This window comes from Patella vulgata, chromosome 7 (genome assembly GCF_932274485.2).
Source record: "Patella vulgata chromosome 7, xgPatVulg1.2, whole genome shotgun sequence".
NCBI classification, from domain to species: Eukaryota; Metazoa; Mollusca; class Gastropoda; family Patellidae; genus Patella; species Patella vulgata.
Genome location: NC_065885.2, coordinates 56209274 through 56222855, shown reverse-complemented (window position 1 = coordinate 56222855; position 13582 = coordinate 56209274).

Here is a 13582-nt window from a genome sequence, read left to right as displayed (position 1 = left end):
TACCAAGTTTGTTTTTTTTGCCGAGTTTTTTTTTTACTTTATCGACAAGAGTTGATATTTTTTGATATCAAAAAAGACGAGTAGGAGATTTTATTTTATCACCCAATCCCTTCTTTATGGTGGCTGATTGGTATCATGTCGTGATGTCGTGGTGTCGCCCTTCATAAGGCGACAACCCGACATCACGACATTATAACCCGACACCACGACAACCCGACATTTTTAACCCGACACTACGACATTTATTACCCGACACCACGACATTAAGAATGTCGTAATGTCGCGTAATAATGTCGGTTTGTCGACTTTATTTATCAATGTTGAAGCGGCCATGAATAATAGAGTCCTGCCCCTGCCGAGATCAAGTCACTATGGTGGCTGATTGGTATCATGTCGTGATGTCGCCCTTAATAAGGCGACAACCCGACATCACGACATTATAACCCGACACCACGACAACCCGACATTTTTAACCCGACACTACGACATTTTCACCCGACACCACGACATTAAGAATGTCGTAATGTCGCGTAAAAATGTCGTATTGTCGCGTAAAAATGTCGTGATTTCGGGTTGTCGACTTTATTTATCAATGTTGAAGCGGCCACGGGATCAAGTCAGCCCTCACTATCACATCCTTCACTAAGAATACTTACCCTTCACTAACTGCGAATCAAGCTGGCCCTCACTACCAAATTACGGGTCTTAATACGAAATTCCAGATATCATGCTACATATCAGTAGAAAGCACTTCACTGTTCTTTTCAAATATATAAATAATGTTCTGGCACATTTATATTTACTTGCCTTGAAAAGTGAAAAGAGGGAGGGGAGGGTATTTTAAATAAAAATGCGGGACTTCATCCAAAATTCCGTATATCTATACTGAAAAGAAAAGTTAATCCTCTCTTGAAATGTATTTATTATATTCTCGGCGGAATGCATATATACTTTTTTAAATTAAAATTGATACAAGTTAGGTAGCCTTCACTGGCTGAATTAAAGAGAGTGGTGGGGTGGGGCGAGTGTTTAATGTCAACATACGTGTCTTAATACGAAATTCCAGTTATTGTGTCATACATGGGGGGGGGGGGGGCTGAATGGTTAGCGTGTGCGCGCTGTATCATATAAAGTCTGTGATTGAGTCAACTGGCGTGGTTTCTTTTCCTTGGTTGTACGTGACAAGGAGTAGGGTTGCCTGTCCAACCTCGTGGGTTTTCTCCGGGTCCCCCGGTTTCCTCCCACTTCTAAAGACCCCTACGCGCAAGCGAATTATTGAAATAAAATTAAACCATACGTACAACCGGGGAATCGTGCACGTGCTAACCATTCGGACCCCCCCCCCCCCATATTTGAAAAGAACAGTGAACGTGCTTTCTACTGATATGTAGCATGATATCTGGAATTTGGTATTGACACCCGTAATTAGACATTGAATACCCCCCCCCCCACCTAATTACTTAATAGAGTTCAGTATTATCCAACTTTGATAGTTTTTCAAGGTAAGTAAATATAAATGTGCCAGAAAATTATTTATATATTTGAAAAGAGAAATAAAGGTGCTTTTCATTGATATATAACATGATATCTGCTGGAATTTCGTATTAAGACTGGTAGTTTTTACTTTGAATACCCCTACCCCCATCATTTAATAAATTTTTGTACCATTCGTCTTTGATCACCTCTCAAGGCAAGTAAATATAAATGTGCCAGCAAATTATTTATATATTTGAAAAGAGCAGTGAACGTGCTTTTCAGTGATATGTAACATGATGTTGGGAATTTTGTATTAAGACTCGTAATTTGGTAGTGAGGGCCAGCTTGATTCGCAGTTAGTGAAGGGTAAATATTCTTAGTGAAAGATGAGGTAGTGAGGGCTGACTTGATCTCGTGGCCGCTTCAACATTGATAAATAAAGTCGACAACACGACATTTTTACGCGACAATACGACATTTTAACGCGACATTACGACATCATTCTTAATGTCGTGGTGTCGGGTGAAAATGTAGTGTCGGGTCAAAAATGTCGTGATGTCGGGTTATAATGTCGTGATGTCGGGTTGTCGCCTTATGAAGGGCGACACCACGACATCACGACATGATACCAATCAGCCACCATACTTCTTACATGCACAAATAAATAAATATAATTATTTGCGATAGATTTCACCGTTACTAAACTTGATTACATTACGGCGTAGTGATACATCATTTTTTGACAGCAATTCAACCATTGCAAAGTCCTTTTTATTGATCCAGTGTTTTCATCAAGTCCAATTAAATAAAAGTTGTTCCCTTTTAATAAGAAAGAAGTTACCTTTAATAGAAAATATTATCTGTTCTTTGAAAATAATAAAAAAAAGTTGTTCCTTTTTGATTGACCAATCAAATTCATGTAAAGCGATATCGATTATGAAATTTATCACACAAGCGATATCCACTGTAGAATGTATTATTGTGTAATAAAGGGCTTTCGATCAATGGAGGGTTGAAGGGAAAATAAACAGAAATTTTACATATAAACAGATTTAATATATTGATAGTTATTTAGATAAGATGATAAAAGTATAAAAAAATATATTTTAAAATTGCATAAAAAGTCAACTGGCCGCAAGCACTGAACAAAACAGTTACAGTATGTATTATGTAAGCTAAATTTGCCTATTGCTGGTTTTTATTTGGGCTACATAAATTATTATTTAGACATTTATTCACATGACACGCCGATAATCGACTCTCTAGGTCGTCGGATAGCGCATATTTAAACAAACTGAAAAACCACCGCCATTTAATGATTTTTCAAAGTAACGCTGATATGCGACAAAATCCTATCTAAATCTTATTAAAACTTGTATGATATTTTATGATATTTTCAATAGATTAATTTTTAATTATCTGTTATTTTGGAACTAGTATAACAAGCACTATGAGCTCTCTATCTAAATCTTAAAAAATGTATCTTTGAAAGTGTTTTAATTGATCTGCATTATATTTTCAATATATTAATTTTGAATTACCTATTTTGGAACTATTTACCCAGAACGGTCAGCTCTTTATCTTACCTAGTGCATTTTTGAAAGTGTTTTGATTGATAATGTTCCTATCATTAAAATCCATGCAAGGAATCTATTGTTAGGAAAAAACCATTAACAGTCGATTATACTCTTTACCAGTTACGTAGATTTCTCGCCCCCACAAACACAACACAGTACACTTCAAACATATTTTCCGACAGGAAGCAATGTCTTCAAACTTATTTTCCGACAGACAAAACTTTTCAGCTCCCTGAATTGACAAAACTAGCAGCCGGGATTGGTTCGTGTGATCATATAAATTCGGGGTCGATATTACGAAGGCTGCATGCCCAAGTCACTGAAACCTTTAAAGTTTTTGGGACTTTTTTCTTTACATGCCCGATTTCATCGGCTAGTGATTGAGAACAACCTTTCACAAATTACCTCCCCTTTTCGCGCTTAACTGTTACGTCTCCACTGGCCCTATTTTCAAAGTTACCAGTTGGTGCGTTTTCATTACCTAATGGGGCTATGATTTTGTTGTGATACTTAAACATGAAATAAAACGAGATGGGGTTTAACGCTGTCAGGGAATCTTTACATGCCCGAAAATGTGTAAACGGGACCGTTTGTTGTTCGCCCCATATGATGGGAGCCACGGTGGCTAAGTGAGTAAGACGCGGGTTCGATCCCGGTGTTGGGCGAGAAAGTTCATTGGGATTGTTCGGCGTGGTTTCTCCTCGTCAGTGGTGCAGGGCAGAGGGCCCGACAAGGACAGCTGTATAGTCGTATGGCGTTATGCCCGTCTTCATTAACCCAATCGGATTAGAAATGGAAATGGAATGGAGTTTTATGGCACGTCAGCTCCAACCGGGATATATGGTGCCAAACACATGGTGATTTTGACAAGACAAATTAAACCAATATCACATAAATATATTTATATACATAAATAAAAACAAGTATCACAGACAATAAAGTTATTAAAAATAAATACAAATAAATATAAGTCCTTTATGTATAGGATATATATATACAATTAAAATTTGTAATAAAAGTTTATCCTAACAATTGACAATAGATTCCTTGCATGGAATTTAATAATAGGAACTCAGTCAATCAAAACACTTTCGAAAATACACTATGAAAGATAAAGAGCTGACCGTTCTGGGTAAATAGTTCCAAAATAGGTAATTCAAAATTAATATATTGAAAATACCATACAGATCAATTAAAACACTTTCAAAGATACATTATTTAAGATTTAGATAGAGAGCTCGTTGTGCTTGCTATAATAGTTCCAAACTAATAGATAATACAAAATACAAATTTTCAATACAGCTCCGGTTGAGCAAATAATTGATGTAGTGACTGGCAACGGTAATAGTTTGATCTTAGAATCTTGAGATGATTGCACTCAATCAAAATGTGCTCAACTGTCAATGGAACATGACAGTGAACACATTCTGGTTGCTCAAGGCTCTCGCTTCAAAATGAAAATATGAGTTGAAAAAGTATGACCAATACGAGAGCGACACAAAACATAAACCCCATTTCATTTTTGTCCTATATGATATACTAGTCATTGTTCCTTGCTTGACCTTCCGTCCTACACCACTAACACCACTGAATGGAACATTCCGAGGAACTTTCGAAGCCAACACCGGGGTGGAACCCGGTACACCCTTGTTAGTGAGCTTTTCCGTGAGACTTTAGTAGTGTTAAAATAACGACTAGCAATTAGCAAAAATGTCACAGAGTTTGTTTTCGCAATGGAATGTTGAAACAATGATGTCAATACATAAAAAACTGAAGACCATACAGCTAAAAGCCTGAATATTGTTTTAGCACCAAATGCCATATAGTTTTATTTTCACAATTAATTGGATGTTGAGACAAAAGGACTGAAAAGAACATATATAAAATCTGTATAATGCTCTAAGCCCAAATCAATTCATAAATGTAACAAACAATTCAGCATTAGATTGTAAAAATAGAGTTTTATAACCTTGGTTTTTTTTTTCTTCATAATAAAAATAAAAACATCTACAGATACGATTAACACGATTGCTACGACTAACTCCAATTTTTTTTTTTAAGACATATTTTATTCACTATAAATCGGCGTTTCCCAGCCTCTGGGTCCGGGCCCGTATCTAGACACCATTAAGCGGGGGGGCATTACCTTTCGGTAGGGGGACGAACATTTTGAGGAAATTTTCGGAAAGGTCATTCTAACAGACTGTTGTAATCATCATGCTATGTAGTTACCTAGGTGTCTAATAAGCATTTTAAAATAAGTATTCAAACAAAAAAAAACCGTGATTTTTTAAATTTATTTAAAACTATTTTAGATTAGTACCAAAAAAAATGGTTTATAAAGTAATGAGATACCATGGGATTATGCGCATAGTCGCCTGAATTATACCTCCTCCTGCTTAGGGAAGCGTAGTTTTTTTTTAGGTTAATATAAGGAACTGTGTATACTTAATGATTGTTAGCAATTTCTGAGCGGGGGGGCGAGCATTTCATGCAGGGGGCCATGCCCCCCCGCGCCCCCTGTAGATACGGGCCCGTCTGGGTCGCGACCCAACAGCACTTTTCGTGGATCGCGGACTAGTCTGAGAACTTTAAAAAAAATGCTATCTTTTCATGTAATTTATCTATACATCTTCAATAGAAGGCTTGATCTCGCTTTAACTCCGTACATCTTATCATGGCCTTCACGTGATCTACTTTTTTCGTCACTAATTTCAATTGGTCTAGGACCCAGCTCTAGACCTCTCAGATTCCTCGATAGAAAATATCATCGCGGCGAATACCAAGTCTCGCGCTTTCATTTGTCCAGTTACTGGTGCAAAATGCTTGAATCCTATCCACGTCTATCCAAGAATGCAACACGGCTCCTCATGCCGTACCCGTCGTCATACCTATGCGAACAGTCGTTTTCTACAATGGTTGTGATAAAAACAAAATTTAGGAACCGGATTGAAATAGAAAGGGACATGATTGTCGCGCTGAGTGGCGTTGAGCCACGCATTGAAAACCCGGTCGCTGAAAAACAAGCGCAACCATCACACTGATTAAAAAAATCAGTAATTTGTAATCAGACTTTTAATAAGTAAACAATAATAAAAGTGATGTTTCATAATAAAATGTGACTTTGTTCTTCGAGGGGTCGCGATCTGATCCTGGGTCTGGAATGGGGTCGCCACCCAAAAAAGGTTGGGAACCTATGCTATAAATGAATGGGAAATAGGGGAACAGACAAAATGCCTATGTCAAACCCCTATCCCTAATTACAATACAAATTATATACTAATAATAAAAAGCAGTATATACAATATATACAACCCTTACTTGGTTGAATACACCTAAAGTATTAACTCCAATGTATGATAAGACATGGTAAGATCAGCACGATTACTCCACGATTAAAACCACGATTTCAATCGTAGTACGAATCGTGATAGTGAGAAACTAGCATTACTGTGGGTTTTTTTCACATACGAATAACACAAACATCTGAACCATCTCACTATCGCGATATGATTGAAATCGTGGTTTTAATCGTTATGATCGTATCGAAACTTATCCGAACGTAAATGCACGTACCAGGCCGTGGACTCAAAGGAGACAATCCTATCGTAATACATAGCTTTCACGTGGGCTATGGATCCTAACGTTTTCCGGTTCGTAGATAACTCGTAGACGGTTCTTAAAGTTCATGAATGATTCTATTCATATTGTTCATGGGAGTTCGTAGCTCGACCGCGAACGTTTTTGTATGTCAAAAACTTTCGTGGCAGGTGTACGAAATTCGGAATGCGTAGATGTATCGTAAACCCATCGTAACCATTTCCGATCATCCGTAATGCTTCTTATTCGATTCTTTGTCAGGCATGGCTCCTTAGAAATCGTGAAACCGACTCGAAGAACATGGATTTCCCCCATCCGCCTGGAATCAACTACAAATACCCCAACCCTCCCTGGCTTGTTTACCCATGAGCTACGATAATTCGTGGGCAATTGGGAGAAAATGTGAAGAATGTCAAGATAGGGTTACGATAAAGGTACGAAATGAGAGAATCATCTAAAAATTGTAGCGATTCAGTTACGAAAGAGTTAAAAATATGCCGAATTGTCCACGAATAGTGCCGAATATCGAAAACTATTCATAGCTTTATCGGTATCATTCCTGGAGATCCTAGTGTATTCGAATTATCTTTACTCTTTGATACACTATTCGTAATTACTTCGTAGCAACTCCCAATCCTCCACGAATTTTTGAATTGTTTTTGCCAAATCTCCCGATTACATGTAATTTCGATTCGGCACTATTCGCAGCCTATGTGAAAACCAGGCATAACGCATGGGAACCTAGCATTATAAATCGGAAATTATTTTTACTAAAAACGTTTGCTGTTGTTATTGCTGTGGAAATCAATTTCTGTTAAAGTTAGTGTTGTTACTTCTTTGTTAATCTCCAAATCCAGCTTAAAAACTCATTTTCTCAAAATTCATTACAACAATTAACATTCATAAAACCTAAGAACTTTTGTATTAGTTTCGCATGCTTTATGAGCACGCTACATATTCATGTATAAAACCCTATGATCACTTGATGGACGAAACCAATCCGATTTTCAGGAGGGTATCAGAACTTGTTTCAATGTCAATATCAACGATTGATGAATAACAATTGAATAAAATTATTGTTACAGGATACAAAATATTATCCCTTATTAATAGTCTTTATAGTCTGCCTAATGTATCTATCGTGAACTAAAAGAAAAAAACACCATTGCCGGATATGAATTGCTATAATTGTTATCCATTAATAGTATTTTAACTGATTGGGTTCCTATTATTAAATTTCCATTCAAAGTATCTATTGTTAACTGTTGGGGCAACTCCATTAACAGTGGATATATAATACGCGTGTCATTTCCATACCTTTCTCGCCCCCACAAACACAGCACAATACTCTTCATTGTTTCAATGGCATTCGGGGATATACGGCTCATACGGCGTTAAACATAACAAACCTAGTAATTAGTAATTGTATTCCATAGAATTATTACCTCTACAATATACTCTGAACATATTTGTCTTCCAGATAGACAAAAACACATTTTCCGCTCCCCCAGCCGGGATTGGTTCAGATGATCATATTATAAATTCAGCGTCAATATTACGAAGACTGCATGCTCAAGTCACCGAAACCCTGTAAAGTTCTTTTTAGATATGCTTGATTTCATGGGCTATAGTAATTGGGAAGAACCTTACCAAAATACAAAGCTACTATACCGGTGGTGTATAGCAGTGCTATGTTTTTAAAAATGAAATGAAACGAAAGACGGTTCTTTACATGGCCGCCAAAGTGCACACGGGGCGACGTTTGTTTCGCCCTTTACGATAGACTAGACACTGTTTCCTGCCTGACCTTCTGTCCTACGCCACTGACAAGGAGAAAACCACGCTGGAAAATCCTGGGGAACTTTCGTGGCCAACAACGGGGTCGAAGCCGGTATCTCGTGGTTAGTGAACTCCCGTGATACTCCAATCCGATTAAAATACAGATCTATATTTCGTTTCATTTTTTTATACTTTCGATGGCCTACACTACATGAAGATCTGACAAGTTATAGCGATAGGTCACGTCAGGGGTCAAAAGACCGACTTGATTAACCAATCAGCATCGATGTTACTAGTGGATTACCCACAGTTCCGGGCAAAAAAGGTCAAACACTCGATTCGATGGTGGTGGGGTCTAGTGTGAAAGGACTGAAAAGTACACATTAATTCTGTGTAATGCTTCTACCCCAAAGGGACATTAAAAAAAATCAGTTCATAAAAGTACCGAACAAATCAGCATTAAATTGTTAAATATAGATTTTCTAACCTTGGGTCATAACAAAAACATCCCCATAAGGCATCGGAAATTTCGATTTATTCAAAAGCTGGTAAATGTAAAGCATCCTCAAAGGACAATATTGGTGCCAGTCATTATCACATATGTGATAGAGCTTATAAAGCTCATACCAAATATAATTTTAACACAGAGATCATTGCTACGATAGCTGAGTAATACAGGTTTCCTGAATCGGAAGTGATGAACGCCAAAGGAAAACACGAGTCATCACTCTATATAACTGACTGATGTGACGAGTGATAACAGATACACGGCCGAATTTCTGCTCACTAATAATTCCTTCGAAGACCAAAAGTTGTTATATGGGGCTGTAAGAGGATACCTGACAATTCAATAAAGTAATTGAATGTCATTAGATAAGAAAACACGAGAAAAATAGAAATAGTCCGTACATTCCCTTGTTTATATTCATTCTATACCTTATAAAAACATGGTAATGCACGGACTTTTTCTTTCGTGTTCTCTAAAGCCTGTTTTCCACTAGGCGAATATTTTCGCACGAAGCGAATTTTTTCGAGTATTCGCAGTATAATTCGCTGGCTCTTTTCTCTGCGAAAAAGTGAGTTCGACCAGTTTCTACTTTCCAGCCGCGAAAAAAGGAGCAAGCCAATCAGAATGCCTGTACACGAAAAAATTCGCCTAGTGGAAAACAGGCTTTATCTAGTGGCAGTCAATTCTTTTTATGAATTGTCAGATCAGATATCCTCTCACAGATTCACACAACAACTTCTGGTCTTGCAAGGAATTATTAGTGAGCAGAAATTCGCCCATGTATCTGTTATCACTCGTCACTTGAGTCAGTTATATAGAGGGATGGCTCGTGTAGTTATATAGAGGGATGGCTCGTGTTTTCCTTTGGCGTTCGTCACTTCCGATTCAGGAAACCTGTATTACTCAGCTATCGTAGCAATGATCTCGTGTGTTAAAATTATATTTGGAACGTGTTTAATTAGTTCTATCACATATGTGATAATGACTGGCACCAATATTGTCCTTTAACGAACGCAGAACCGACAGAGTCTATGAACAACGTTTGCTGTTGCTGCTGTAGAAATATGGAGTTCACTCCCAGTTGAAGTTAGTTTTATGGGCACGCTACTTATTTAGTGATCACGCCAGGATGAAACCATTCTGGAACCCAATGGAATCTACGTTTTAGGTAATCATTGTTGACGTTGATCACGGTCCCCGATTGTCTATTTTGACCCTTGTCCATTAAACATTTGGCTAAAGTCAAACTTCGAATTTTATCTAAAATGAAATGGGATTTAACGCTCTGCTGATCGATATGGCTATGAAGACAGGCATACGTCATACAGTCCTCTTATATCGAATTTCAACTGCCAAGGGTTTATACGTGCACGCCAATGTGTACAAGGAACCTCGGGTTTTCGTTCCATCCGAACGATTATACGCTGTCTGTAGGGAGGCCCACTTTAGGGCACCACTGGAAAAATTTGTTGGCCAAAATCGTGATCGAAAATGGGACCTCAAGAAAGCGAGCCATCTTATTCATCGATCTACCGCGGATCTCAATAACAACCGCTTAACGGCAGTTGTTTTGTGTAGATACAATAAACGTCGACCACACTATTAACATTTCTTTATCGTACCAAATAAATTACGTTATAACTATATATGTTTTGACTTGAAGGGTAGTTGCCATCAGGAGAATTCTACCGGAGGTCAGTAGACTGATTTAGTGGGACTATTTCTGTCGTTAAACATGCATTATGCAAGAGCAAAATCTGCTTATAACAAGTCTTTCTTTAGGCCTGAAATGTTATCTAAATTATCAATTAGACATTAATTAACTTATCCAGACCATAATAAACTCTCGATGTCAAGGCTAGCCTTCGATGTTGGCTGTATTAGATTCCTATATGCCGCTAACGGCTATTGATAATTAAATCAATAAAAGTGGATAATCGAGACTATGTTGTTTATATTAATGATTTTATTAATGATGACCGAGACTATGCAAAAAATTTCACCCGCTTCGTTCTCGGCTCATAGTGGATCAATTTGACTGAAATTTTCAGCAAATTACCTTTACACTATCTAGTTTTTAACTATTATATCGAGAACTACCATCTCTTTATCTTATCTACCATAATGTATCTTTAATGTAAAGAATAAGTTCACACTAATGATTCACAAATGGGTGATTTTGCAGCTGAAACATCTGGTTGTATATAATTAGGATCTGGTTCAATATACAGTTGAGTTTTGAGCTTACATCCTCCACATGACCCTCCACAAGCACCCTGAACAATCAATCCATCATCCGATCTGTTCAAATACTCAATTCGTCCATCTGCTCCCCACGTTTCCCATTCTACATTAGAGCTGACACGTAATCCTGTACCTGTTAAATTGATCACGAACTCGCCCTTCACACCACACGTGTCATTTAAGGCGTAACAATCTCCAGCACGACCGTATTCTTGTTCATGAAGGGTGCTATTAGCGTAATCTTGGTTGTAATGGTGAAGAACCATTTGACCGATAAAGAAGCGGACTTTTTCAAATCGGGTTTCCCCAACGTCCTGGTGTGGTGCGATTGAAGTGGTTGTCGCGTCACACGAATTATTTAAATTCCTGACGATTCCCGACATTACTGATTTATTTAGTTCATTGACAGTGATGTAGGGATGAGATTTGTCCGTAAATCGACAATAAACTTTGATCATCTGTGAACCTGAAAACGGTGTTAGCCAAAATTCACTGCTATTTGGCATTGCGTAACATTTTTTAATATCGGGACATTTTTGAAATGGTTTACACGTAAAATCAACCCAGTTACCATTATCCATACATGTAACGTTTGTGGTCGGATAATATCCGACAGAGCAGGCATACTCAGCTGTTTCATTAAACTGCCATACAGCCTTTCCATCAAAGGATGTTTTGTTGATGAAAGAGATATCTGGTGGACTACCACATCCAATCGGGACGCACGTATATTCGGAATTCCCGTCATCTTGACACCTCTGATGTAAAAGACAATCATGGTTTGCACATGGTCCCAAAACCAAAGACGGCCAAGATCGAATATCAACAAACTCATAGTCCTGTTGACTTTCATATAATCCAGTTGCGGCCACATTCAGTTCACAAACCGAAGATGAAGTGTCGAAATTAACCGATGAGCATATTTTATGAAGCTGGCATCTTAGACAACAATCCATAAGTCCGTTAGATTGGTAAGTTGAAAATGCAACGTTTAGCAATCGTTGCCCAGGTAGCATACCCACAAGTAAATCCGTTTTACGACAAGTGTTTACACTTTCCGTAAGATGAAAATTCAAGTTAAATATAGCAAGACTAACCGAGAACATCAAATACATAATTTCGTGAGATATCAACAGTTTAAGAAGTAGTATGAAATGGAGCCGAAACTTCGATTCGTCTTTATATAGCTAATTCTCAAGCTTGCATTAATGATGGCTCGATCAATTACGCCTTGTAAAAATACAAAGATGGTGTGATGAGTAGTTTGTTTGAATAGATAATCAATATATTGTTTTCCTGTTAATCTATCACACGGAAATAGTATGATACGCGGTGGGTTCGTTTTGCTAAAACGGCCAAATATATTATTGATTGAGATGGATGTTTTCGTAAAAATTATGAAATGTATACGCCTTGATGTAATCGAAAGTAAAAAGAATCCGATCAAGAATCCACGCAGAAATAGGACGGGTCGAAAATCCCACAATTTCACTTCTATTTCGCTAGCGTATCCCGAAATAAATAGATGTCACATATTAATTAATTGCACATTTATCTTTTTGAATATAATCCATGCAGAAATAGAGGGCAAGGGCGGGTAAAAAATTTCACAATTTCATTTCTCCCGGTGCCGTATCCCGAGAAATAATCCGGAGCGATTTAAGGGTTGGACATACTAAATGAAATTAACAATTAACAGCCAGGCTGATATCCCCAGCTGCAATCCCACAATAATAAGATGAGACATATTAATTGTAATTTATCTTTTTGAAGAGCATCGGGCAATCAAACTGGTTAAATGTATCTATGTCAAAACTGAAATGAAATGGGGTTTAACGCCCTACTGTTCTGCTCCTATGTTGGGCTAATGAAGACGGGATGTCTAAACTGTTTCATTGGCATTTAGTAATTGAACTGAAGTTATACAGGTCACATTTCTATGGAATACAATTACTGCTTTACTGAGCGACGTTTCGACTAGGCTTAATGACTAGAGAAGCCTAGTTGAAACGTCGCTACTGCTTATTACTGAGCGACGTTTCGACTAGGCTTCTCTAGTCATTATCAAGCAATAGTCGAAACGTCGCTCAGTAATTGTATCCCATAGAATTGTGACCTGTATATCTATATCTAGTCTAAGCAGAAAATGTTCACGATCGAACTCGGGCAAGGTTTTGGCGCACCTGGTAGTGAAACTCTACACCAAGTTTCATCACCCTCTATAAGTCAGTATCAAAGTTATCTTGTCCCCAAACCGCGATGAAATTGCTTAGCATTAGCGTAAAATGAACACCTACACGAAGTATAAAACATTCTATCTCAAATTGCTTATCGCTACTAAGCCTAAGCAGAAAATGCTCATCATCGAACTTATAGAGAATCACCTACCAGTCTTTTT